General features: G+C 41.6%; 1 long non-coding RNA gene across 1 annotated transcript; it reads right to left on the minus strand.

The window, feature by feature from the left end:
• Positions 1-13,612: 13,612 nt before the first annotated feature.
• On the minus strand, positions 13,613-15,956 carry LOC117487119. The gene is made up of 3 exons (XR_004556344.1): positions 15,872-15,956; positions 14,277-14,305; positions 13,613-13,797 (listed from the first exon to the last, which is right to left on the minus strand). It is a non-coding gene; the product is annotated as an uncharacterized LOC117487119 (long non-coding RNA).
• Between the last annotated feature and the right edge of the window lie 10,277 nt (positions 15,957-26,233).

A 26,233-nucleotide genomic window follows, 5' to 3' on the forward strand; every position in this document is an offset into this window, starting at 1 on the left:
AATTCATCATATCATTTAAGACATATAAGACATATTTGACATACAGATGGCTTATTTACAATTTACATACAGGTGGTTTTTTACATACAGATGGCTTATTTACAATTTTCATTTTAGATTTCGTTCTAATACATCCTAACCGGACATTTAAGACATACCAAGTCTACAGATATACAGTTAGTAACAGAGTCTAAAATGCGAGTATATACATAGATGGGGGGGGGAAGCTGTCCATTGTACGACAGGTTGAGATTTGTACCATTACCGGGGCCAGTTTTGCAATGCTTTCCCCCGAAGGTGCTCTTTAAGAGAGGTTTTGAAGGTAAGTATAGTTTTACTTTCCTTTACAGTTGTGGGAAGAGCGTTCCACCTTGATGTGGCATAATTGCGATATGTGTATTCCCCTTTTTTTGTGCCAAATCTGGGTTTTACATGATTTGTGGAGCTCCCTCTGGGTGTTATGATCATGGTATTCCTTGACCTTGGGAAGAATTTTGACATGTACATGGGTACCATAGAGGTGTAGTGGATCTTGTAGACCAGGCCCATTGCAAGTAGCTGTACTCTGTCGTCTACTCTAAGCCATCCTAGGTTGTCAAAGTGGGCAGAGGTGAGGTGGGTTCTAGATGAAAGGTCAAGCAGTAGTCTGACCAGTTTATTTTGCGATGTTTGAAGTTTTATTTTTAGCGCCTTGGAGGTGCTATGGTACCATGACGTGCAAGCATAGTCATAGTACCCTTGAATGAGTGCTCCTGCCAGAGTTTTCAGGGTGTTTTTGTTTACCAGAGAGGAGATCCGGTATAGGAATCTAGTTCTTTGATTAACTTTTTTTATTACATTGGATGCCATTTTGTCACAGGAGAGGTTTGCCTCAAGAATAGATCCTAGGTATGTAATTTCCTTCTTACTTGTGACAATAATGTCACCCACTGCAACTGAGAAGTCGTCGGATTTGCTGAGATTATGTTTCGAACCGAAGAGAATGGACTCTGTTTTACCCAGGTGTAATGATAATTTATTATCGGCGAGCCAGGTGCAGATTCTGCCGAGCTCGGAGCTGAGGGTTTTTTTCAACCTGCAATCTGCTCCTGTCAGAGACCAGCAGGGCTGAGTCGTCCGCGAACAGGAACAAGTTGCAGTCACAATGCTGATGACATGTCATTTGCATAAATTAGGAACAGTAACGGACCTAATATGCTTCCTTGTGGAACACCACAGCTCACTGGGAGGGGGGGGGGACAGAGTACCGTTTACCTCCACCATCTGTTCTCTCCCCTCCAGGTAGGATTGCATCCAGCTCACCGATAGTTTATCAAAACCAATTGCTTTTAGCTTGTCAATCAGAATGGGGTGATTGACAGTGTCGAAAGCCTTTTGTAGGTCCAGCATCACCATGCCGCAGTAGTATTTACCCTCGTCCACCTCTTGTTTGATGTGGTCGTTCAAATAAAGAAGGCATGTGTCAGTGGAGTGGGATGTTCTAAAGCCAGATTGAAATTCATAGATTAGTTTCTTTTCTGCGAGGTACTTTTCGACCTGTTCATATACTATTTTTTCCATGACTTTCGAGATGGAGGTAAGTATAGAAACAGGGCGGTAGTTGCCTGGGTCCAATTTGCTGCCCTTTTTGTGCAGGGGGGTTACTCTTGCAATTTTGAAGTCTTTGGGTACTTTTCCCTGTTTTATGGAGAGGTTAATTATGTGAGCTATGACTGGTGAGATGGCGGTTGCTGTGTCTCTGAGGAATTTGGAGGGGATATTGTCGTGGCCAGTGGCCTTGTTAGGTTTGAGGGCGCTCAGTTTAATGAGTACCTCTGCTGTTGTTACCCTTGCTAGACTGAAATCATCTTTGCGTACCCCTAGGTTTTTGTAGTAGGTCATGATGTGATCTACTCCAAAAAGCCCTGAGTGGGAGGGTAATTTATTTACAAGAGTTGTGGCTATGTTTGTGAAAAAAATGTTCAAGTACTTGGCCACATCCAGTTTGTCTGTGATGAGCCTGTTATCTGTCTTTATGTTTAAGTTTGAAAATCTTGTTTTGAGTTTTTTACTGCAGCCAAGCTGGTTATTGAGTAATTTCCAAAGTTCACGGGGTTTATTTTGTTTTCCTCAGTTTTGTCATTGATGAAATTCTTTTTGGCAGTTTTGATCATGGAGCTTACGTCATTTCTTAGTCTGTTTCTTTCAATTTTTAGTTCAGTCACGTGGGCCTGGAGTTCACTGCTCGTGCTTTTGGAAGGCATTGACTGACTTTTATGAAACTCAGAGCATTTTTTGTCTCTGGTTTTCATGGCGGTCAGTATGCCGGAGTGCATCCACGGCTCAGCGCGATTTTTTACCCTGGTTGTTCTTAGGGGGGCCAAATCATTGAGTATTGCAGAGAATTTGTTTTTGAAACCAAGCCATGTTTCTTCAACTTGTGTACCACTGAGCTCATCTGACCAGTCCCAGGCTCTCCAGTTCTAGGTTAAAGGCCTCGCTAGAGTAGTTTTTGAGGTCTCTAGATATGACTGTTTTGTGACAGCCGGCCTTTTGTTTTAGCTTTTTGCGGGTACAGAATATCATATAATGATCACTTAAACCGCATGCTATAACCCCTTTACTGGAGATCCTGGACCTGTCAGAGGTCAGAATGAGATCAATGGTAGTTTGTGTTGTTTCACATACCCGGGTGGGTTGGGTGATTAGCTGGCTGAAGCCGTGCAGATCACAAATCCTACTGAAGGACTTGAAGACGGACGTGTCTTTACGTTGCATATCCGTGTTCCAGTCTCCAATAATAATTGTCTCTACATCCCCCACATCAGCCAAACACCCATCTAATGTATCATAAAAGTCACTCTGTTCCGGTGGTCTATAGATTGTCCCGACTATTACAGATTTAGCATTGTCAAAAAGAATTTCAACCCACACAGATTCAATATTTTCATGATGCAGGTCAGTACGGTTTTTGAAATTGGTGTCTTTATGTATGTACATGCAGACACCACCTCCATTCACGTTCCTGTCCCTTCTCACTACAAGATAATCTTCAATTTCAATCTCTGAATCTGTAATGGAATTGTCCAATTTGGTCTCAGAAAAGCATAATATGCTTGCCTTACCGTTCATGAACAGTTGCCTGAGTTCAGCCAGTTTGTGTCTCAGGCTGTTAGTGTTCAGATGAAAAATATGTAGTCCATTTTGTTGTTTAAATGCATAATGTCGTCAGCTTGCAGATATTTGTCTTTGTCCGTTACAGCAAACGGCTTGCGGCCTGCCGTGGTGCTTGGAGCGGTGGGGTGGTGGGGGGAGGGAGGCTCCGTTGTAGCTTTAGCCGTCGATATGCTAGCAGGGTGGCTAACAACATGGTGGATATTTGTTCCCTCGGATCTCGGTTCTCTTCCTCTCGTCACTGCCTCATGCGTGTCTGTCTGCCGAGGCGTCCCCGGGGGAATGTCGAAGTCCTCCGTTGATTCCTCGGTCTCCGCTGTCTCCATGGTCTCTGTTGTCGTCGCGTAGTTTGTTGCTGTAGCGGAAAGAGATGCTAGTTGTGATGCTAGTTGTGATGCTAGCTCCTCGAGCCTGCAGGAATGGCTTCTTGTCTGCACCGGGGCCCGGATTCAGATGGATGTCCTCCCGCTAACAATAAGACCAAGACGATCATACTTCTTCGGTCTAGTTTGCCTGACGGGGGTAAGTACTTTCGCGTCGGGTTTGCAGTTAATAATGCATGAATGCTTGCACTTCCAAAAGCGAGGTGTTTCCTTTCCCAGCCGTTGAGAAGGTAAAAGTCATTGTGGTTCATTTTATCCCTGCTTTCACTACTCTCCTTCTCTAAGTGATGTTGCCTCATTGATGAGTTGAGGTAGGAGTCCATAATCCATATTGTCAGGAGGATGAAATATGTAAAAAATCGTGAGGAATAACCTCCAAAGCGGGAGCTCTCGAAAATGCGACCACTCATAGCGAAACCGGAAGCATTCGTTTGAGTAAAAGTAGAAGTACTCAGATCTTGTACTGAGTTAAAGTAGAAGTACTTTGATCTTGTACTTGAGTAAAAGTAGAAGTACTCAGATCTTGTACTTGAGTAAAAGTAGAAGTACTCAGATCTTGTACTTGAGTAAAAGTAGAAGTACTCAGATCTTGTACTTGAGTAAAAGTAGAAGTACTCAGATCTTGTACTTGAGTAAAAGTAGAAGTACTCAGATCTTGTACTTGAGTAAAAGTAGAAGTACTCAGATCTTGTACTTGAGTAAAAGTAGAAGTACTCAGATCTTGTACTTGAGTAAAAGTAGAAGTACTCAGATCTTGTACTTGAGTAAAAGTAGAAGTACTCAGATCTTGTACTTGAGTAAAAGTAGAAGTACTCAGATCTTGTACTTGAGTAAAAGTAGAAGTACTCAGATCTTGTACTTGAGTAAAAGTAGAAGTACTCAGATCTTGTACTTGAGTAAAAGTAGAAGTACTCAGATCTTGTACTTGAGTAAAAAGAAGTACTCAGATCTTGTACTTGAGTAAAAGTAGAAGTACTCAGATCTGAGTACTTGAGTAAAATGTAGAAGTACTCAGATCTTGTACTTGAGTAAAAGTAGAAGGGTACTCAGATCTTGGTACTTGAGTAAAAGTAGAAGTACTCATGATCTTGTACTGTAGTAAAGTAGAAGTACTCAGATCTTGTACTTGAGTAAAAGTAGAAGTACTCAGATCTTGTACTTGAGTAAAAGTAGAAGTACTCAGATCTTGTACTGAGTTAAAGTAGAAGTACTCAGATCTTGTACTTGAGTAAAAGTAGAAGTACTCAGATCTTGTACTTGAGTTAAAGTAGAAGTACTCAGATCTTGTACTTGAGTAAAGTAGAAGTACTCAGATCTTGTACTTGAGTAAAAGTAGAAGTACTCAGATCTTGTACTTGAGTAAAAGTAGAAGTAATCAGATCTTGTACTTGAGTAAAGTAGAAGTAGCTCAGATCTTGTACTGAGTAAAAGTAGAAGTATCTAGATCTGTACTTGAGTAAAAGTAGAAGTACTCAGATCTTGTACTTAGTATAAAGTAGAAGTACTCAGATCTTGTACTTGAGTAAAAGTAGAAGTACTCAGATCTTGTACTTGAGTAAAAGTAGAAGTACTCAGATCTTGTACTTGAGTAAAAGTAGAAGTACTCAGATCTTGTACTTGAGTAAAAGTAGAAGTACTCAGATCTTGTACTGAGTTAAAGTAGAAGTACTTTGATCTTGTACTTGAGTAAAAGTAGAAGTACTCAGATCTTGTACTTGAGTAAAAGTAGAAGTACTCAGATCTTGTACTTGAGTAAAGTAGAAGTACTCACATCTTGTACTTGAGTAAAAGTAGAAGTACTCAGATCTTGTACTTGAGTAAAGTAGAAGTACTCAGATCTTGTACTTGAGTAAAGTAGAAGTACTCAGATCTTGTACTTGAGTAAAGTAGAAGTACTCAGATCTTGTACTTGAGTAAAAGTAGAAGTACTCAGATCTTGAACTTGGGTAAAAGTAGAAGTACTCAGATCTTGTACTTGAGTAAAAGTAGAAGTACTCAGATCTTGTACTTGAGTAAAGTAGAAGTACTCAGATCTTGTACTTGAGTAAAGTAGAAGTACTCAGATCTTGTACTTGAGTAAAAGTAGAAGTACTCAGATCTTGTACTTGAGTAAAAGTAGAAGTACTCAGATATTGTACTTGAGTAAAAGTAGAAGTACTCAGATCTTGTACTTGAGTAAAAGTAGAAGTACTCAGATCTTGTACTTGAGTAAAAGTAGAAGTACTCAGATCTTGTACTTGAGTAAAGTAGAAGTACTCAGATCTTGTACTTGAGTAAAAGTAGAAGTACTCAGATCTTGTACTGAGTAAAAGTAGAAGTACTCAGATCTTGTACTTGAGTAAAGTAGAAGTACTCAGATCTTGTACTTGAGTAAAAGTAGAAGTACTCAGATCTTGTACTTGAGTAAAGTAGAAGTACTCAGATCTTGTACTTGAGTAAAAGTAGAAGTACTCAGATCTTGTACTTGAGTAAAAGTAGTACTCAGATCTTGTACTTGAGTAAAAGTAGAAGTACTCAGATCTTGTACTTGAGTAAAAGTAGAAGTACTCAGATCTTGTACTTGAGTAAAGTAGAAGTACTCAGATCTTGTACTTGAGTAAAAGTAGAAGTACTCAGATCTTGTACTTGAGTAAAAGTAGAAGTACTCAGATCTTGTACTTGAGTAAAAGTAGAAGTACTCAGATCTTGTACTTGAGTAAAGTAGAAGTACTCAGATCTTGTACTTGAGTAAAAGTAGAAGTACTCAGATCTTGTACTTGAGTAAAGTAGAAGTACTCATCAGATCTTGTACTTGAGTAAAGTAGAAGTACTCAGATCTTGTACTTGAGTAAAGTAGAAGTACTCAGATCTTGTACTAGTAAAGTAGAAGTACTCAGATCTTGTACTTGAGTAAAGTAGAAGTACTCAGATCTTGTACTTGAGTAAAAGTAGAAGTACTCAGATCTTGTACTTGAGTAAAAGTAGAAGTACTCTGATCTTGTACTTGAGTAAAAGTAGAAGTACTCAGATCTTGTACTTGAGTAAAAGTAGAAGTACTCAGATCTTGTACTTGAGTAAAAGTAGAAGTACTCAGATCTTGTACTTGAGTAAAAGTAGAAGTACTCAGATCTTGTACTGAGTTAAAGTAGAAGTACTCAGATATTGTACTTGAGTAAAAGTAGAAGTACTCAGATCTTGTACTTGAGTAAAAGTAGAAGTACTCAGATCTTGTACTTGAGTGAAAGTAGAAGTACTCAGATCTTGTGCTTGAGTGAAAGTAGAAGTACTCAGATCTTGTACTTGAGTTAAAGTAGAAGTACTCAGATCTTGTGCTTGAGTAAAGTAGAAGTACTCAGATCTTGTACTTGAGTAAAGTAGAAGTACTCAGATCTTGTACTTGAGTAAAAGTAGAAGTACTCAGATCTTGTACTTGAGTAAAAGTAGAAGTACTCAGATCTTGTACTTGAGTAAAAGTAGAAGTACTCAGATCTTGTACTTGAGTGAAAGTAGAAGTACTCAGATCTTGTACTGAGTTAAAGTAGAAGTACTCTGATCTTGTACTTGAGTAAAAGTAGAAGTACTCAGATCTTGTACTTGAGTTAAAGTAGAAGTATTCAGATCTTGTACTTGAGTAAAAGTAGAAGTTTCAGAGTCTGTACTTGAGTAAAAGTAGAAGTACTCAGGTCTTGTACTTGAGTAAAAGTAGAAGTACCAGAGTGTAGGAATACTCTGTTACAGTAAAAGTACTGCATTCAAAATGTTCCTCAAGTAAAAGTATAAAAGTATTCTCATCAAAATATAGTGAAAGTAGCGACAGTAAAAGTAGTCATTGTGCAGATTGGTCCATTTCAGAATAATATATATGATATGTTTTATAATGATTGATCATGAAAGTGTTCTCAAAGCTGGTAAAGGTGCAGCTAGTTTGAATGACTTTGTATACTGCAGGGTAGCTTGTGGATTTACTCCAGGTGGAACTAAAGTATGATTTAACACTTGATTATATTTCACATCATTCATCCACATCTGTGAAGTAACTAAAGGTATTCAATACATGTAGTGGAGTTTTATTGACATCAAAATAAAAGTTATTATCATACAGAATGGTTTTATATTATGAGAGAATATTAAATGCTTCTGTTAGTCGAAAGATCCCTAATAAATCAAATGTAATGTATTTTTCCACCACTAGATGTCAGACTGTGATACGGTTCACTTCTGCTCACTGAGCCTTCTTTTCATCACAGGAGGTCATGTAGAAACAGCACATGGTCAAAATACTCTGTTACAAGCAATGGTGTAAAGTAACTAAGTACATTTACTCGAGTACTTTAGTACAATTTTGAGATACTTGTACTTTACCTGAGTATTTCAATGTTTTTAAACTTTGTACTTCTACTCCACTACAGTTCAGAGGTACATCGTGTACTTTTACTCCACTACATGTATTTAATCCCTTTAGTTACTTTACAGATGTAGCTGCACCTTTACCAGCTTTGAGAACACTTTCATGATCAATCATTATAAAACATATCATATGTATTATTCTGAAATGGACCAATCTGCACAATGACTACTTTTACTGTCGCTACTTTTACATACACCTGAGGACTCTTTAAAGTAGAGACACTACACACTGATATACACCTGATCATCAGCAGGAGAGGACTCTTTAAAGTAGAGACACTATATACTGATATACACCTGAACATCAGCAGGAGAGGACTCTTTAAAGTAGAGACACTACATACTGATATACACCTGAACATCAGCAGGAGAGGACTCTTTAAAGTAGAGACACTACATACTGATATACACCTGAACATCAGCAGGAGAGGACTCTTTAAAGTAGAGACACTACATACTGATATACACCTGAACATCAGCAGGAGAGGACTCTTTAAAGTAGAGACACTACATACTGATATACACCTGAACATCAGCAGGAGAGGACTCTTTATAGTAGAGACACTACATACTGATATACACCTGAACATCAGCAGGAGAGGACTCTTTAAAGTAGAGACACTACATACTGATATACACCTGCACATCAGCAGGAGAGGACTCTTTAAAGTAGAGACACTACATACTGATATACACCTGAACACCAGCAGGAGAGGACTCTTTAAAGTAGAGACACTACATACTGATATACACCTGAACATCAGCAGGAGAGGACTCTTTAAAGTAGAGACACTACATACTGATATACACCTGAACATCAGCAGGAGAGGACTCTTTAAAGTAGAGACACTACATACTGATATACACCTGAACATCAGCAGGAGAGGACTCTTTAAATTAGAGACACTACATACTGATATACACCTGAACATCAGCAGGAGAGGACTCTTTAAAGTAGAGACACTACATACTGATATACACCTGAACATCAACAGGAGAGGACTCTTTAAAGTAGAGACACTGCACACTGATATACACCTGAACATCAGCAGGAGAGGACTCTTTAAAGTAGAGACACTACATACTGATATACACCTGAACATCAGCAGGAGAGGACTCTTTAAAGTAGAGACTTAGATTTAATCATTCTGTTTAAATAGAGCATCAGATAAATAAATAACATGGTGTTAAATGTTAAAACCAATCTAACACTCACTGTTTGGGAGTTGTAGGTGGATCACCCCTTTCTTTCTGTTTATCACCCAAACAACCCTCATTTAATTACAATGGAGGTCAATGGCAGTTGGCAACAGCTCACTCAAATAGGTTGTTTTTAAACGCTTGGGCTTAAGTAACTAAAGGTATTAAATACATGTAGTGCAGTAGAAGTACACCATGTACCTCTGAACTGTAGTGCAGTAGAAGTACACCATGTACCTCTGAACTGTAGTGGAGTAGAAGTACACCATGTACCTCTGAACTGTAGTGGAGTAGAAGTACAAGGTAGTAAAACATTGAAATACTTAGGTAAAGTACAAGTACCTCAACATTGTCCTTATACAGTACTTGAGTAAGTGTACTTAGTTACTTTACTTGTCAAACTGTAGTTGTACGTAATGTAACCTGATCATTTCCTTTTGTATTACCTTAAAAATGGTAATAAATCCAAGAGAAAATAAATATCCATCATCATGTTTAAATCAGTCTGTTGTATCAGGCCTTACCTTACACGAGGCATGTCTGCAGGCAGGTGTTGAGCAGCAGGGGGGTGGGCGCTGAAACTGAGGCTGGTCCTGCAGCATTTCTAAAATGATTTTTTAAATAGTCTGTTGACGTTCCAACAGGTGAGGGGGGGGGGGGATGTAACCTCTTTACTCCAATACTAACCTGTTTTACATCCTGGTTGGGACTGGTTTGAATCACTGTTTGTTCTTCTTGAGAATCACTCAGAACCAGTTTGGAACCAAAGGAATGATTACGCAGACAGGAAGTCACACACCTGAGGACACAGACAGGAAGTCAAACACCTGAGGACACAGACAGCAAGTCACACACCTGAGGACACAGACAAGAAGTCACACACCTGAGGACACAGACAGGAAGTCAAACACCTGAGGACGCAGACAGGAAGTCACACACCTGAGGACACAGACAGCAAGTCACACACCTGAGGACACAGACAGCAAGTCACACACCTGAGGACACAGACAGGAAGTCAAACACCTGAGGACACAGACAGCAAGTCACACACCTGAGGACACAGACAAGAAGTCACACACCTGAGGACACAGACAGGAAGTCAAACACCTGAGGACACAGACAGGAAGTCAAACACCTGAGGACACAGACAGGAAGTCACACACCTGAGGACGCAGACAGGAAGTCACACACCTGAGGACACAGACAGGAAGTCAAACACCTGAGGACACAGACAGCAAGTCACACACCTGAGGACACAGACAAGAAGTCACACACCTGAGGACACAGACAGGAAGTCAAACACCTGAGGACGCAGACAGGAAGTCACACACCTGAGGACACAGACAGCAAGTCACACACCTGAGGACACAGACAGCAAGTCACACACCTGAGGACACAGACAGGAAGTCAAACACCTGAGGACACAGACAGCAAGTCACACACCTGAGGACACAGACAAGAAGTCACACACCTGAGGACACAGACAGGAAGTCAAACACCTGAGGACACAGACAGGAAGTCAAACACCTGAGGACACAGACAGGAAGTCACACACCTGAGGACACAGACAGGAAGTCAAACACCTGAGGACACAGACAGGAAGTCACACACCTGAGGACACAGACAGGAAGTCACACACCTGAGGACACAGACAGGAAGTCACACACCTGAGGACACAGACAGGAAGTCACACACCTGAGGACACAGACAGGAAGTCCCACACCTGAGGACACAGACAGGAAGTCCCACACAGGAGAGGGTGGTCAGTAGAAACTTGAACCTAAATGAAAAACGGGCGAATGTAAATACCTCACCATAGTTCATCTTCAAAATCAATATGTGCTTATTAAATGTTGCTACCTGGAATGCACGTGGTATTCAGTGCAAAGACTTTCGAGATAGGAAAATGTAATATTTATTAGACACTAATTATGACTTCCTTTTTACGCAGGAACTTAGACTGAATACCACCAGTGATGTTGACGATGTGTGTAAAATGTGGTATAAAGGTACATGTATTATATCCATTGGAGAGAGCTGACGGAGTTGGCATTTTCTTCAAAGACAAAGACATAACTATTATTAGAAGAAGGGACATAATCCCAGGAAGGCTGCTCATGGTGGATTGTTTTTATAAAAATGAAAAATATCGACTGATCAATATTTATACTGCCCCTGAGGCACAGAATAAACTAACATTGTTCAGAAAACTAAGAGAACTTTTAACAGTGGGTTATAAAATGATATTAGGTGTGGATTTGAACAGTAACAGAAGAAATAGATAAGTGTAGTACAGCTGTTTTTAAACTGAGGCCGGAAGGAAAACTGTTAAAAGAAATCTGCGACGATGCAAACCTAATCGATGTCTGTCGATCACTGAATCCCGCTGGTATGGATTTCACGAGATCTGACAAAACAAGCAAAACCCGTATCGACAGGATGTATGTATCGAATCACTTCTCAGTAACCAACTATAAAACAATCTTTAATAACTTTTCGGATCATCTTTTGGTCCAAACGTCATTATCCTCCGGAGCCCCTTCCACTAGAGGCTTCTGCAAACTGAACACACAGTGCCTAAAAGATACTTGTGTTTCAACAGAACTAAAACTGGAAATACAAAAAATAATACAATTGAGATGTTTAACAAACTCTGACATCAAATTATGGGAAACGTTAAAAATTAGGATAAAACATTTTTTTAATTTAAATGTAGAGAATTACATAAAGCAAAACATACTAAACATTAGTAGTGATGGAGACACAAGTCTGAGTGGTGATGGAGACACAAGTCTGAGTGGTGATGGAGACACAAGTCTGAGTGGTGATGGAGACACAAGTCTGAGTGGTGATGGAGACACAAGTCTGAGTGGTGATGGAGACACAAGTCTGAGTGGTGATGGAGACACAAGTCTGAGTGGGTAGATCTTTTCTGAATGTGCCACACACACCCTCACTCTCCCTTCTGGCTGAGAGACAGAGACAGTTGGGCATCCAGCTCTCACCCTTCCTACCATCTGCACGTGTCTCACCCTTCCTACCATGATCACTTTTTTGCATCTGAAATTGTCAGTGTTATTAACTAATAATGAACAATTACATGTTTTCAGTCGGGCTGTCAGTCGATTCAAATAGTTAATCGCGATTAATCGCAAAATTAATCGCACATTTTTTATCTGTTCTAAATGTACCTTAGAGGGATATTTTTCAAGTTTTTAATACTCTTATCAACATATGAGTGGACAAATATGCTTTATATGTTTGTTTATTATCATTTGAACAATGAAAAATATTCTCATGAATATTAAACACAACAACCTGAACATTACAAATATTCGCCTCAATTCAACCTGGAACCTCTCTCATACAATAATACAATAGTGTGTGGTGTGTGTGTGTGTGTGTGTGTGTGTGTGTGTGTGTGTGTGTGTGTGTGTGTGTGTGTGTGTGTGTGTGTGTGTGTGTGTGTGTGTGTGTGTGTGTGTGTGTGTGTGTGTGTGTGTGGAGACACTGTGATGGATCGTTGGAGCTATGTGCAGCTCAAGCTGCCTGGACGCTGCAATCATGTTGCGCGCACTATCCGTGCTGAGTGTGCTGACTTTTCGTACAATGTCCCACTGTCTGGCTACCTGCATCAAGTCAAGTGCTCTAAGCAGTTGTCGGCGAAATGTTGCTCCTCTGTTTTCATTGAAACAGCTCCTTATATCCGTTAGCGCAGCTAGCTAGCACCAGATGCTAACAACAACAACAACACGTAAGGTGTGCCTCGCTCGAGTCGCGCCACACATACACACACCCTCCCGGTCCTCCCGATGGCCAGTCCGGGCCTTAAACTTTGTGTGTAATACTCAATTCATTCTCTGCCTTTAGCAACATGTCATTATTCATTTGCTCCCATATTTACAGGCTGACACGCTGAGAGGTAACAAACCGCTTACATCTATATATAAATAAGATCAAGACAAACACACTAGTGACTGATTCTGAGGACTGTGAGTTAGTACATATTAAACAGTGAGTTAGTACATATTAAACAGTGAGTTATAACATATTAAACAGTGAGTTAGTACATATTAAACAGTGAGTTATAACATATTAAACAGTGAGTTAGTACATATTAAACAGTGAGTTAGTACATATTAAACAGTGAGTTAGTACATATTAAACAGTGAGTTAGTACATATTAAACAGTGAGTTATAACATATTAAACAGTGAGTTAGTACATATTAAACAGTGAGTTAGTACATATTAAACAGTGAGTTATAACATATTAAACAGTGAGTTATAACATATTAAACAGTGAGTTATGTATAATATCTATAATATCTATACCTTATCTAAACCACAGATATACCTTTATTATGTGTAGTATGTGTAGTACGTGTAGTATGTGTAGTATATGTAGTATGTATAGTGCGTGTAATATGTGTAGTATGTGTAGTATGTGTAGTATGTATAGTACGTGTAATATGTGTAATAACACCAGTCATCAGCAGTCAGTGTGTGTGCTGGATGATTACAGGAAACACAGGCAGGGGTTCATTGTACTCACGTGTACCCATGTGTATGTTTTTCCATAGAAAGTGATGGGCATGGTGCTGATGTTGATGTTTCGACCAGGAGCATTCAGAGTAACAATCTGAGAGGCAGAGAGCTCCATCTGGCTGGCAGCAACTGCAGGAGTTCCAGGAGAAACACATCCATCAAGAACAACCTGAACACTCATCGTTCCCTGAAGTCTCTCCTCTGACTTGAAGTGACACTCATCAGTGCAATGAGTGAATAATGATATACTTATTTATTCTGTAAAACATGTGCTCCTTCAGGGTGAATGTATACAGGGTATCTGGGTTCTGTTTCATTCATAAATACAAGTGGTTGAAGGCTAACCCCCTCATTAACTGAAGCCATCAAAATGTTGAATAAGAGCTACCTGTTCAGATTTATATTGATTTCATGGATGAGCTCATGTTTTAAAAGTCTATCATTCAAACATTATCTTGTTTTATTTGCACAAAGAAGACAGTAGAGTAGTGCGGGGCTATTACACACTCGCAGTGACTCTATGCACAGAGGACTTGACTTTGAAATGCATTCATAATGCCTTTCAAACACATGTTGTTTGTCACAGTGAAGCCTGCGATGCTGCTTACCTGCCAGCAGGAGGAGCAGCTTCATGACTCTGCACAGAGGAAGAGGCACAAACACCGGGTTAACGCACGATAACACACATTAACAGCGTACACAATGAAGGGTCCTCGGCAGGAAGTGGTTCATACACTTCCTGAAGATTCAAAACAATGTTCTCTAAACCCGTCAAATGCTCCCTGACTGATTCCCTGATGTCACCAGTTTAGTGATGCAAAGAGGCTGTGAGCAAAACTGAGACATTGAGATAAGAAGACGTACTGGTGGTATTTAACTGAACACATATCTGGAAATCATTTCCCTCAGCTTCACTATTGTCATCCAATGAACACACTTTCACACGTTATGTAAAAAACGGGCCAACTCTGTCAGGGGCAGCACTGTGCACGAGTAACTTCAGGAGTAATGCCAATTCCACCGTGATGTGTAGATGTAACTTTCTTTCTGTGTCGTTAGCGTTAATAGTTATACAATCAGTGTGTTTCTGTTTCAATGCTTTACAAATGCACACACTTGTTACAAGAGCACACCATATTTATATCCTATTGATAATGCTCTCAAAGTGCTTCAGATGAATGAACACTTTTAGATTTATAAAATATAACAATCCACAAGTGATGTGTGACATCATGTTTCAGAGAGTTAGGCTGAAACCTTTAATCATGTATTCACAATAATCATATGGAGGTACCTACTTAAATCATTGTCTTACTCCTGCATGACATGTTTAAAGTGCATTTTGTTCATTTATTGAACCTAGCAATAAAGCCAACTGTTTGGTATATGTTCAAGGTCTCCTGTTATACTATTTTTAGGCATATATCATAGGTTTCAGAGATATAAAAAACATGTCTCTGAAGTGCTTTGCTCCAAAGCCCAAACAGATCATTGCAGCCTCATCCCCCTCTATTTCAGGCCTGTGACTAAAGAGCTGATTCTGGGTCAGTAGCTTCAAACGTACCCGAGCTGCTGCTGGCCACGCCCCTTTGTGAGTCTCCTGACACACGGGGACATATATTTATGTATGAAAGCATGATAGGTGACCTTTAAGTTAATGCAATGAATGTTTTTTTACAACTTAAAAGTGTTGTGTTAGTACTTAAAAAAACAAGTTGTTCCTACTCACCATACTAACTTACCTTAGTTATTGTGAGGCAATGAGTTTGCATACTTTTTTTAAAGTTACCACAACTTATTAAGTTTTACAATGTACGTTCTTCTACAGCAAAAAGTCTTTATCTCTATTAGTCTTCTGTACACTTTTCTGTACCTTAACTAGAACACATAGAACACTACTAACACATTTTCAACCCACAAACTCGGTTCAAACATCAAAACGTTAATCTCAGTTAGGAATGCTATGCATAATATTCACCATAATTCATCCACATTTCACTTCAGAAGTCAAAGGAGAAACAGGTAAGACTTCAGCTGCTACCTGCTCCCCGTACGTTACTCAGAAAGCTCAGTATTCAGCATTCACACGGACCTCTCTTCAGGATTCTCTGTGTTTCTGAGGGGACTGGTCCCTGCACCGAGTCACAGGAGGCTTCCTGACGGAGATGCAGGACTGTGAGGAGAAACATAAGTGGAGACTCACCGTCTGGAGGTCCTGGAGGTCCGGGGCAGCTGATACTTCTGTTTAGGTCCTGGTCCTGGAGGTGCAGCTCTGATGTGGCGCTGTGTCTCGCTCCGTCTGTTGTTATGCAGGTCTGCTCATCCAGCCCCTAAAGACTGATGCAAATATTCCTGAAAACTTCTCAGTCCGGTTATACGTGTCTTTGACATTGTTTCCTGTGCTTTCCCTATATGCAAATATACACTATGTCTGTGTGTGTGTGTGTGTGTGTGTGTGTGTGTGTGTGTGTGTGAATTCCACCTGCAGCACTTTAGCCTGGGGGGGTCATATGTTTCCTTCTCTCTGTGCAAATATCCAACCCAGTCTCACAACAACACGTGTAATAGCGACGTTGGTCCACAGGGCAAGACGTACGATGTTCACTAATATTTAGGGGGTGGGGGACACACACATGTTTCCTGTGTTTTCTCTATATAATAATAATAATAATAATAATAGATTTATTTTGTTAGCGTTTTTACAGGTGCTCAAAGACGCTTTATCTTCCCTCTGGTCTCATCTGTCCTCTGGTCTCATCAGTCCTCTGGTCTCATCTGTCCTCTGGTCTCATCTGTCCTCTGGTCTCATCTGTCCTCTGGTCTCATCAGTCCTCTGGTCTCATCTGTCCTCTGGTCTCATCTGTCCTCTGGTCTCATCTGTCCTCTGGTCTCATTCTCTGGTCTCATCTGTCCTCTGGTCTCATCTGTCCTCTGGTCTCATCTGTCCTCTGGTCTCATCAGTCCTCTGGTCTCATCTGTCCTCTGGTCTCATCTGTCCTCTGGTCTCATCTGTCCTCTGGTCTCATCTGTCCTCTGGTCTCATCTGTCCTCTGGTCTCATCTGTCCTCTGGTCTCATCTGTCCTCTGGTCTCATCTGTCCTCTGGTCTAGTCTGTCCTCTGGTCTCATCTGTCATCTGGTCTCATCTGTCCTCTGGTCTCATCTGTCCTGTCTCATGGTGGAATTGTGTTGTCAACATGAAGTCCCACTGTAATCCCCTGAATGGACCGCAGAATGACGTCTTCATCTTCTGCCTGCAGAGTGCACAGTCTGCCTGCAGAGTGCACAGTCACAAAGGGAACAGAGTGAGATCTAACAAATCAATACATATATATACCCATTGTGTTTAACAAGTACATTTGGTCAGATTTCAGTACTTTGAAGCCTCCTTGTTATCTGATATACTGCTGTCTGACCTGATAACAAATGTTTCACTTCCTGTATCCGTTTTAAATGAAAAGCCCTCTAGCTTTTCAGTGTAGTCTGGCTATTAAACAAAAAACAGGGATGTTCACATACTTTTGGCTTTATACTTTTTACTATGTGGTGTTTCAATAAATACATATTTTAAAGCCCAACAAAAAAAATCAAAAGGTCAAATATGACTTCTACTGACCACAAACTCTCTCAGCAGATCTGCTGGGTCCTCATTGAGGTACACACACAGAGGTACACACACAGAGGTACACACACAGAGGTACACACACAGAGGTACACACACACACATAGAGGTACACGCACAGAGGTACACACACAGAGGTACACACACAGAGGTACACACACAGAGGTACACACACAGAGATACACACACACACAGAGGTACACACACAGAGGTACACACACAGAGGTACACACACAGAGGTACACACACACACAGAGGTACACACACAGAGGTACACACACACACACAGAGGTACACACACACACAGAGGTACACACACAGAGGTACACACACGCACAGAGGTACACACACAGAGGTACACACACAGAGGTACACACACACACATAGAGGTACACGCACAGAGGTACACACACACAGGTACACACACAGAGGTACACACACAGAGGTACACGCACAGAGGTACACACAGAGGTACACACACAGAGGTACACACACACACATAGAGGTACACGCACAGAGGTACACACACACAGGTACACACACAGAGGTACACACACAGAGGTACACGCACAGAGGTACACACAGAGGTACACACACAGAGGTACACACACAGAGGTACACACACAGAGGTACACACACAGAGGTACACACACAGAGGTACAAGCCACCGAAGAACTGTTCCAATCTCCAGCATACTTGGAAATCTACCGAGCCCGGCGTACTCCGTTTGGAGAAATATCGAGGCTGCACATGAGTAGACGCCGCGGTCTCAAAATCCCCACAATGCTTTGCGCACGGACCAATTTCCAAAATCTGTGGCGGAAGATGTAATGCGGGGCTTCTCATATGACGCACACTTGCTAGCCTGTTCCACTCTTTGTTTTCCAAATGTCTGGAAGTATTCTTGCCTCGCTTCTGAAGCAAGATGCTCGGCAGACATGTGCTACCAAGCAAGCGTACTCGACATTGAGAAACACCCAGAGATAACAAACCACAGGTGCGCTACCTAACAGGTCCGTGGCGCAACACACTCTCTATAACACAGTGAATTATGTCCCGTAATGTTCCACCACAAAAGCAAGCAACTGCCGGTGTTCCGGTTTAACTGGTTTCCCGATCAACTGGGGCACATATGTGGGGGGCGTGGCCTTCGACTGAAATACACATTTCGATGGCTTCTTCTGTCGTTTACATAAATCTTTTGGTATATTTGGGTCGGTAGGAAGACTTTGATGCACATTCAGTACCAGTGTGTGAGGTTGTGGTTACGATGGCGATATCCGGACGCGAACAGCGAGGACTACAAAAAGAAAAACGAGTTGACTGGGGATGTGTGTTCAAAACATTGCGAGCTCCAATAAATCATTTAAACCAGCTATTGTTGCCAGACTTAATACTGAATATCGTTCTTAATGTGATATCAAGTCCATCTGAGACCTGTGTACACCTTCAGACAGCCTCCAAGTGAAGCACACAGTGTTTAGTTACAGTTTGAAAGCAGCGTGGAGAAGTCTTCATCTGTGTTAAACTGTGATCCTCTCAGGTAAACTGCGATCCGCCCAGGGAACTGGGACCCGCCCAGGTTAAACTGTGATCCACCCAGGTTAAACTGTGTTAACACTTCTGTGGCTATCTACCAGCGATCATGTTTAATATGAAAGACTACACACACATTTATCCCTTATAAAAACGGTATTCTGCAGCACTCATCCAGATAAGATGTGACTGTTAACTCGTTTTGCAAAGATAGCAGCAGAAATGTCATTGCTGCATGTGCAGGGATATTTAGACTTCAAAATGCTGATGGGTTATTAATATTGGTCTGGGCAAACAATATTAGGAATCCTCTATTCAAACGTAATATTCAGTGTCCATCGACATGAAAATAACAAAAAAGTTCATGCTGGACTCAAACCCGAGTCCTAACAGCAAATATCACTCGGGTTCTGCGCGTTACTAGCGCGCCACGGATCAACACAACGTATTTGTCCACCACACTTTAAAGGAAACCTATCATGCTATATTTAAATGATATATTGTAGGGCCATACCTATATAAGGTATATTTATACGTTTCTGTTTTCAAAATACCAAACAGATCATGCATTTTAGCCATGCCTCATTTCGCTCTATGTGCTGTTTGCTGTCTACGGGTCTGATTCTGCTGACCACGCCCCCCTGCAGGAGAGGGGAGACGTGCTCTGATCAGCTGCTGGGCTGTCAGAAGAGGGGGAGAAAAAGAGATCTCCGTCCTCCGTGTTTTATTATATAGAGTCGTTATTCATTTGTTTTAAAGCTCAATAAATAACAAAGAAGACCTTTGACCGGCACTTTTCTAATTTTGTCCGGAAGATTTAAACTTTAACGGACATCTTGACCGGCGAAAAAACCGGAAACTGAAACCCTGCCGCACGGTCCCCCATACTTGCCAACCCTCCCGATTTTCGCGGGAGACTCCCGATTTCATTGCCCTCTCCCGGTTTCCTCCCGGGGTCATATTTCTCCCGCATTTCTCCCGATTTCTGACAAAATCAGATTTACTCACGACTGTTTCCACTCTGACTTTAATACAGCTACACCATTGTTTGGTTTCCATGGTAGCGCGTCTCTTTAGCAGCGCGCGCAACTGAAAGTCTGAGAGGGTGAGGAAGATAGTCACAGAAAACAGAACAAGAATCGACAACTCTACCCTCTGCTCACTCCTTTCCTGTAGCCCTTTCCAGCCCACACATATGCTCCACCGATTTCTGAGGTCTCAAGGTTGGCAAGTATGCGGTCCCCTCGTTCCTTGGAAGAGGCGGAGAGGTGGGTGTTTGTCATCTGCTGGTGGACTAACCGGAGAGAATTACAGTGCTTGTCTCGACGGGGAGGGATTGCATTGAATTAAAGCAGCGGGAGCAAACGTTTGCCTCGGGAGGGAGAAAGAAAGCCACAGCGGAGAATAAACAGAAGGGTAACCATGGTAACCAAGTCTTCTTCGCTGCTTTTGTGGCAGACTACAGCGCCACTTACAGGTCTGGCATATGTACTACAGCGTCTCCAGCGCTTTCGAGCGGCAATGGCCGGCCGTGGCCCAACCCCACATTCCCCTGATTGGTGGAGAGTTGGCCCAATAGCCGTAGCGCCACTTCTGTGACGACATAGAAGTGTTCAAATCTGGATCAGTTTTTATCAGATCCGTTGCAGCCCCTTTTTTAGAGATTTGGATATGGAGGAAAATAGAGAGGGTTGTGTTTTCTGACACTTGGTGAGTTCCCTGGAACACCGGGGACACATATTCATGTAGAAAAGACGTACAAAAGTGCATTTTGCATGATAGGTCCCCTTTAAGGTAAAGGTAGGTCAAATTGTAGATCAAAATATATATATTTCAGGGAAGAAACTTGAGTTTAAAGTTGTACATATGTCACTGAAGTCACACATCTACAGAAAATGTCTCTCTGAATGTCAGAAATCTGAGTTTTAAAACATATAACGTGTAACATTTCTGCATTAAAATATCTAAAAACAACTAGCCAAATGTGATATTTAGAGTTGTGCAGTGTCAGATAAATGTGTATCTTAAATCTTCCTGTGAGTCTGTTTTAAACTGACTTTCTATCCACTTTTAAGCCACATTTTTAACGTACACTTTACATCATGGTGCTTTTTAACGCTACATTCGAACCGATGAAGGATTTTAGTGAGGGGACGTCTGGATCATGGATATTCAATGAGATCTGGTTATAGCGTTGCAGACAAAACATAACTTTGGATTTAGCTTTTAATGCACTTTACAACTTTTAAACCCTAATGATTGAAATAAGGGCTATACAAGTGTTCGTACTGGGTAGTTGATGTAGCTCAAAAAATGTATCCGCTGATTTATAAACGTGTCTTTCCCAATGTAAGTCAATGGGAAAAAGTCTTTTTTGGGCCACATACGTTGTAGTACCGCGGTTTGGCCACCATAATATTTACTTAAACGTGGGCCAAAACTTTCTGGAGACTTGATCTGGATCTGAAGAGAAACAAGCTAAGCTAACGTTAGCAGCAGCCAAACAGCGTGCATGAAGAAACACTGATTTTAACATCAAACTGAAACTTTATTCACTGTTTTTACTGCTTTAAGAGAAGAGGCGCTAAAAACCTCCTGAAACATTAACGCTAAAGCTGAAGACTACAACTCCCATGATGCCACGTTGCACAACCACTACACCTAACTTCAGATTATACTGGTGTTTTGATTCAGAGATTGTTGCGTTTAACTGCAGCTGTTTCCAGTGTAAAAGCAACACTGCCTCATTTTATTGGTGGCAATAATTTGCTGTGGGCCAAAACCCCAGACACACACACACACACACACACACACACACACACACACACACACACACACACACACACACACACACACACACACACTGCGCTGTATTTCATCGATGAAAGCTGCCAGACAAACATGATGATGACAGTTATGTAATTATGAATCAGTGTTTGTTTGGCGCTCAGATGTGATGATCATTGATGAACGTTGCTCTGGGTTCAGACTCTCAGCTGGACGCTGTTTGCAGATCTCCGAGGAGACGGCGGGGAATGAGGATCTCTGACACACATTCAATAAGTGGACACACCAGGACAGGGAAGACCTGTTCATCCTTCAATCATTTCATCATCAGGACAGCAGCAGCTCGTGCTTTCTGTTGCTCGGTCAATATCAGAGTAAATCACTTTAAACCCTGATCATGAATGAAAGGGTTGAAAGTGTCACAGGCCATCTTTATCTACAAAATGTTACTCAAAGAGACACCAACCCTAAAGAGACACTGTAATGACTATAAGACACAACAAAAAACATTCTAAACAACACAGAGGCACATAATACTACCAAAAGGAGACACAACACGACTACAAAGAGACACAACACGACTACAAAGAGACACTAAATGACTACAAAGAGACTCAAGATGATTAAAAATAGACACAACACGACTACAAAGAGACACAAAACCACCGATAAGGAGACACAAAATGACTTCAAAGATGACCAAAGAGACACCAAATGACCAAAGTGAGACACTAAATGACCCAGAGAGAGAGACACTAAATGACCCAGAGAGAGACACTAAATGACCCAGAGAGACACTAAATGACCCAGAGAGAGAGAGACTAAATGACCCAGAGAGACACTAAATGACCCAGAGAGAGAGACACTAAATGACCCAGAGAGACACTAAATGACCCAGAGAGAGAGAGACTAAATGACCCAGAGAGAGAGACTAAATGACCCCAGAGAGAGACACTAAATGACCCCAGAGAGACACTAAATGACCCAGAGAGAGAGACACTAAATGACCCAGAGAGAGAGACACTAAATGACCCAGAGAGAGACACTAAATGACCCAGAGAGACACTAAATGACCCCAGAGAGAGAGAGACTAAATGACCCAGAGAGAGAGACTAAATGACCCAGAGAGAGAGACACTAAATGACCCAGAGAGACACTAAATGACCCAAAGAGAGAGACACTAAATGACCCAAAGAGAGACTAAATGACCCAGAGAGAGAGACTAAATGACCCAGAGAGAGACACTAAATGACCCAGAGAGACACTAAATGACCCAAAGAGAGAGACACTAAATGACCCAGAGAGAGACTAAATGACCCAGAGAGACACTAAATGACCCAGAGAGACACTAAATGACCCAGAGAGAGACACTAATGACCCAGAGAGAGACACTAAAATGACCCAGAGAGACCTAATGACCTAAATGCACCCAGAGAGAGAGACACTAAATGACCCCAGAGAGAGAGACACTAAATGACCCAAAGAGAGAGAGACACTAAATGACCCAAAGAGAGAGACACTAAATGACCCAGAGAGAGACACTAAATGACCCAGAGAGAGAGACACTAAATGACCCAGAGAGAGACACTAAATGACCCAGAGAGAGAGACACTAAATGACCCAGAGAGAGAGACACTAAATGACCCAGAGAGAGAGACACTAAATGACCCAAAGAGACACTAAATGACCCAAAGAGAGAGACACTAAATGACCCAGAGAGAGACACTAAATGACCCAGAGAGAGAGACACTAAATGACCCAGAGAGAGACACTAAATGACCCAAGAGAGACACTAAATGACCCAAAGAGAGAGACACTAAATGACCCAGAGACAGAGACACTAAATGACCCAGAGAGAGAGACACTAAATGACACAGAGAGAGACACTAAATGACCCAGAGAGAGACACTAAATGACCCAGAGAGAGACACTAAATGACCCAGAGAGAGACACTAAATGACCCAAAGAGAGACACTAAATGACCCAGAGAGAGACACTAAATGACCAGAGAGAGACACTAAATGACCAAAGAGAGACACTAAATGACCCAGAGAGAGACACTAAATGACCCAGAGAGAGAGACACTAAATGACCTAGAGAGACACTAAATGACCCAAAGAGAGACACTAAATGACCCAAAGAGACACTAAATGACCCAGAGAGAGAGACACTAAATGACCCAGAGAGAGAGACACTAAATGACCCAGAGAGAGACACTAAATGACCCAGAGAGAGACACTAAATGACCCAGAGAGAGACACTAAATGACCCAGAGAGACACTAAAATGACCCAGAGAGAGACACAAATGACCCAGAGAGAGACACTAAATGACCCAGAGAGAGACACTAAATGACCCAAGAGAGACACTAAAGACCCAAAGAGAGAGACACTAAATGACCCAGAGAGAGACACTAAATGACCCAGAGAGAGAGACACTAAATGACCCAGAGAGACACTAAATGACCCAGAGAGAGAGACACTAAATGACCCAGAGAGAGAGACACTAAATGACCCAGAGAGAGAGACACTAAATGACCCAGAGAGAGGACAACTAAATGACCCAGAGAGAGACACTAAATGACCCAGAGAGAGACACTAAATGACCCAGAGAGAGACACTAAATGACCCAGAGAGACACTAAATGACCCAGAGAGAGACACTAAATGACCCAGAGAGAGACACTAAATGACCCAGAGAGAGAGACACTAAATGACCCAGAGAGAGAGACACTAAATGACCCAAAGAGAGACACTAAATGACCCAGAGAGAGACACTAAATGACCCAAAGAGAGACACTAAATGACCCAGAGAGAGAGACACTAAATGACCCAGAGAGAGACACTAAATGACCCAGAGAGAGACACTAAATGACCCAGAGAGAGACACTAAATGACCCAAAGAGAGACACTAAATGACCCAGAGAGAGACACTAAATGACCCAGAGAGAGACACTAAATGACCCAAAGAGAGACACTAAATGACCCAGAGAGAGACACTAAATGACCCAGAGAGAGAGACACTAAATGACCCAGAGAGACACTAAATGACCCAAAGAGAGACACTAAATGACCCAAAGAGACACTAAATGACCCAGAGAGAGAGACACTAAATGACCCAGAGAGAGAGACACTAAATGACCCAGAGAGACACTAAATGACCCAGAGAGAGACACTAAATGACCCAGAGAGAGACACTAAATGACCCAGAGAGACACTAAATGACCCAGAGAGAGACACTAAATGACCCAGAGAGAGACACTAAATGACCCAGAGAGAGACACTAAATGACCCAAAGAGAGACACTAAATGACCCAGAGAGAGACACTAAATGACCCAAAGAGAGAGACACTAAATGACCCAGACAGAGAGACACTAAATGACCAGAGAGAGAGACACTAAATGACCCAGAGAGACACTAAATGACCCAGAGAGAGACACTAAATGACCCACCCAGAGAGACACTAAATGACCCAGAGGAGAGAAGAGAGAGAGGACCTACAAGAAGAAGCACCCAGAGAGAGACACTAAATGACCCAGAGAGAGAGACACTAAATGACCAGAGAGAGACACTAAATGACCCAGAGAGACACTAAATGACCCAGAGAGAGACACTAAATGACCCAGAGAGAGACACTAAAGACCCAAAGAGAGAGACACTAAATGACCCAGAGAGAGAGACACTAAATGACCCAGAGAGACACTAAATGACCCAAAGAGAGACACTAAATGACCCAAAGAGACACTAAATGACCCAGAGAGAGACACTAAATGACCAAAGAGAGAGAAAATAAATGACCCAGAGAGACACTAAATGACCCAAAGAGAGAACTAAAGACCCAAAGAGACACTAAATGACCCAGAGAGACACTAAATGACCCAGAGAGAGACACTAAATGACCAGAGAGAGAGACACTAAATGACCCAGAGAGACACTAAATGACCCAGAGAGAGAGACACTAAATGACCCAGAGAGACACTAAATGACCCAGAGAGAGACACTAAATGACCCAGAGAGACACTAAATGACCCAAAGAGAGACACTAAATGACCAAAGAGGCACTAAATGACCCAGAGAGACACTAAATGACCCAAAGAGAGACACTAAATGACCCAGAGAGAGACACTAAATGACCCAAAGAGAGACACTAAATGACCCAAAGAGACACAAAATGACCCAGAGAGACACTAAATGACCCAGAGAGAGAGACACTAAATGACCCAAAGAGAGACACTAAATGACCCAGAGAGAGACACAAAGACCCAGAGAGAGAGACACTAAATGACCCAGAGAGACACTAAATGACCCAGAGAGAGACACTAAATGACCCAGAGAGACACTAAATGACCCAGAGAGACACTAAATGACCCAAAGAGAGACACTAAATGACCCAGAGAGACACTAAATGACCCAGAGAGAGAGACACTAAATGACCCAGAGAGAGACTAAATGACCAGAGAGAGACACTAAATGACCCAGAGAGAGACACTAAATGACCAGAGAGAGACACTAAATGACCCAGAGAGAGAGACACTAAATGACCCAGAGAGAGACACTAAATGACCAGAGAGAGAGACACTAAATGACCCAGAGAGAGAGACACTAAATGACCAAGAGAGACAC

The sequence above is a fragment of the Trematomus bernacchii genome, unplaced genomic scaffold, assembly GCF_902827165.1.
Source record: "Trematomus bernacchii unplaced genomic scaffold, fTreBer1.1, whole genome shotgun sequence".
In the NCBI taxonomy this organism is placed as follows: Eukaryota; Metazoa; Chordata; class Actinopteri; order Perciformes; family Nototheniidae; genus Trematomus; species Trematomus bernacchii.